A 3,728-nucleotide genomic window follows, 5' to 3' on the forward strand; every position below is an offset into this window, starting at 1 on the left:
TGCTCTAGTCACAGTGAGTAGGATATTGCGTTGAATTGTATGTAGCTTTGCTTTATTACGTGCAATGATGGCACGAGGGAACCATATGGCTGCACCATAGCACACAGCTGGTAAGAAGATGGTTTTATAAAGTAGCATGAGAGTCCTCCTCTTCAAACCCCAGTCTGCTCTGCTAATTCTTACGATCATGGCAGTATAACGACGTATTTTATTGGAGAGGTAATTAAGATGAGGTAAGAATGTTAATCGGGAGTCAAAGGTTACTCCTAGATATTTTAGTTCTAACAGATATTTATTTAAAGTATACCCAGTAAAATAAAATAAAATAAAATATTTCCAGAAGCTTTCGGAACTCGTGTCCCTTTCTCAACTGACAGAATTTTTAAATACATTACAAGCAAACTGTGGCACGTTACTCATTCGTCATTGTTGTAGCACGGACGTGTGCTGCCTTGCGCCAGTGATCATCCATCAATGATCACTGATTGATGATTGATCACTGATCAATGATTGATGGATGATCACTGGCGCAAGGCAGCACACGTCCGTGCTACAACAATGACGAATGAGTAACGTGCCACAGTTTGCTTGTAATGTATTTAAAAATTCTGTCAGTTGAGAAAGGGACACGAGTTCCGAAAGCTTCTGGAAATATTTTATTTTATTTTATTTTACTGGGTATACTTTAAATAAATATCTGTTAAACTATGGACCCCAGTACTCCAGGCCCATTTGTCACTATATTTTAGTTCTGTTTTGAGTTGCAATGTCTGCCCAGAGATTTTAATTTGGGGTGGTCTTCTTATGTCCAAGGATCCTTTGAGGAGGATTGTCTTCGTTTTTTCCCCAGAGATGACTAACTTGTGGTTGTTTGCCCAATTTTGGAGGATCGTTAAGGCAGGGGAGGCAATTTGCTCAAGCTGAGTTCTAGAATCAGCTTTGATAAGGAGGATGAGGTCATCTGCATAGGCCATGCAGTCCACAGGACCCAAATCCATAAGAAGAAATTCATCTAGTATCAAGTTCCAGAAGTAGGGCCCAAGAACCGAGCCCTGTGGACACCCTCTAACAACTGGTCGGGAGGTTTTCTGAAAATTTGTTTGAACAGTGACTGAGCGGTTGAAGAGGTAGTTCTGGAGACAGCGGTAGAGGTTGAGTGGAATATTGATTTGACGTAATCTCCTGACAATGCTGGGCCACCAGATGGAATCGAAGGCACCAGCAAAGTCAATGGAAATAGCCAGTAGATATTTTTCTGTGGTTGAGTTTGCTGTGTTGAGCAGATTGTTCATAGCATCTTCAGTGGAGCATCCTGGCTTAAAGCCATACTGCTTTGGAGAGTCTAAGTTGGCTGTCTGGTAGTAGGTGGATAATCTGGATTGAAGCAGCCGCTCCATTACCTTTCCCAAGACCGGGAGAAGAGCAATGGGGCGGTAAGATTTGGGTAGAGTAGGATCTTTATCTGGACCTTTTAGGATGAGTCGAAGCACTGCCTGTTTCCAAGAATCAGGGAAAATTCCTTTCGCAAGGCATTTGTTGAATAGTGCTAATAGGTGGTTTGGGAGATGTGTTGCTGCTTTCTTGATGACCTCAACCTCAATATTATCATGACCAGGGCATTTATTCATTTTTGTTCTGTCAAGTGCTTTGTTCATTTCCTCAGAGGTGAAAGGAGGTTCTATTTTATTGTTGGAGAAGGCCTGGTTGTCTTGTTTAATTTGCTTTTGTTCATCATTGAGGGGACTCTCATCTCTCTGAAGTAGGGCATTCAGAATATTATTCATGGATTCAGCCCATGTGTGTGTTGGATTGCCATCAGGAGTCAGGGTTGCATTTAACATCTCTCCCCTGGGCAGCTTGTTCATAACAATGCGATAAACGACCCCCCAAGGATCTGCGTTACCAGTGGTTGTCACAAGGTTCTGCCAAGACACTTTCTTTTTCTGCCGAATGAGGCTTGTGTAGTCGTTACGATATCTTCTATATGCTTCCCGTAGAGCCTGGACCTCAGCAGGAGGCCAGGAGTGCCTCGCTCTCTGGAAGGCTTTTCGGGCAGTGTGGACTTGCCGCCTTAGGTTTTCTAGTTCCCTGCACCACCAAGGGACAGCCTTTAGGTGCTTCTGACGTTTTTTCATAGTTCTCTCACATGCTTGTTGGAGTGTGCTTGTTAGGAGAGAGAGGTGCTCCTGTGGATCAAGATGGTTTAGTTGGGATGTATCCATTTGTAGCTTTGATTTTATATTGTCCTTGAAGGCATTCCAGTCAGCTGTTTTGGTGGAGTATCTGATGATATCGTGGTAGGTGGGAGGAGTACTATCAAGTTGTCTAGATAGATGGAAGGAGATGGCCCTGTGGTCTGAGGTGGTCCAGGCCTCATGAACCATCCATGATGAGAACTTTTGTGCTATGGACCGTGTGGCGAGCGTAACGTCAATGTTGCTTTCCCACAGGGTATTGCTGAAGGTAGAAAGGTGATGTGGTTTGTTAAGGACTTCAAATGGGGAAGATGAAAGGAAATCTTCTAATTGCTGTCCATTCTGGGAAACTATGTGGCCATCCACACGGCTATGCCACAAGCGAGATCTACAATTGGCATACATCGTTACTAGGATTTTGCTGGAAGGTAAGAGGGTTATGACTGACTGGAGATATTCAATATATGTTGCGATATCAGTTCGTGGTCGGCAGTACAACGAGATTACGTGCAGAGAGCCTTGTTGGCAGATAATGTGTGCACAAACACCAAAGGGGGTGCATAAGGAGTCGATCTTTGTGACTGTAATTGTTGTATTCCTAATAATGATGGCTGCCCATGGAGTATCTGTGGTTGTCTCAATGATCCTATAAGCGCGAGGGTAGCCCTGTACCCGTCCCTTGTGGGTGTAGGGCTCTTGAACGCAAAGGATATCAATTTCTTCTTCATCCATTTTCATTCTAATTTGTTCGACCACATTTCTAGCTCTTTGGGCATTCAGTTGGAGAATTTTGAGGACATTGGTGGAATGGCGATTATGGTGTACAGCCATAGTCGGTTTTGTTATGGATGGTTCTCAATACCCTTAAATAGATTGGACATTTGACATCCCGGACGGAGTGATTGGGATCCATTTTTGCTGCTTTGCAGTTGGCGCAGTTAGGGGCTTGATGTTTGTTTGGACAATTGTTGTAGGTGTGTCCGCGTTCAGCACAGTGGCCACAGGTGAAGTCTTGTCGGGCACAGACATGGGATGTGTGTCCAAATCGGAGACATTTAAAGCACTTGATGGTAGGTATGTGCTCCTTGAACCGGCAAGAGCTCCAGCCAATAAATATTCGTTGTTGTTGGAATAATATTTGCCATATCTTCGGGGAGAGTTCGACTACTCAGTTGCAACAAGTACCCGATCTGGATTTGGTGGAGTACTTGACTTTAAGTTCACTTTGAATTTCATGTCTAGTGATATGATCAGCAAGGTTCCTGTCATATATTTCCTCAAGGAGGTCATCTTTGGAAATTCCTTTTTCGACATCGAAGATTACAATTGATGGGCCTTTTGGTTTGGGTATCTCAGCGCTAAGACCCAGTTCATTTATCTGTGGGATTTGAATAATGTTTTCTGCATCTTTTTTGGAAGCAGTCTCAATGATGATTCCAGAATTACGGATTTTTCTGAGGCTTTTAATTTTTATGGTTTTCATTTGAGGTTTCAAGTTGGTAGTAACAACCTCCTTGACAGCCTCGCTTGAAG

This window comes from Mastigoproctus giganteus, chromosome 9 (genome assembly GCF_048544385.1).
Source record: "Mastigoproctus giganteus isolate SK-2022 chromosome 9, ASM4854438v1, whole genome shotgun sequence".
NCBI classification, from domain to species: domain Eukaryota; kingdom Metazoa; phylum Arthropoda; class Arachnida; order Uropygi; family Thelyphonidae; genus Mastigoproctus; species Mastigoproctus giganteus.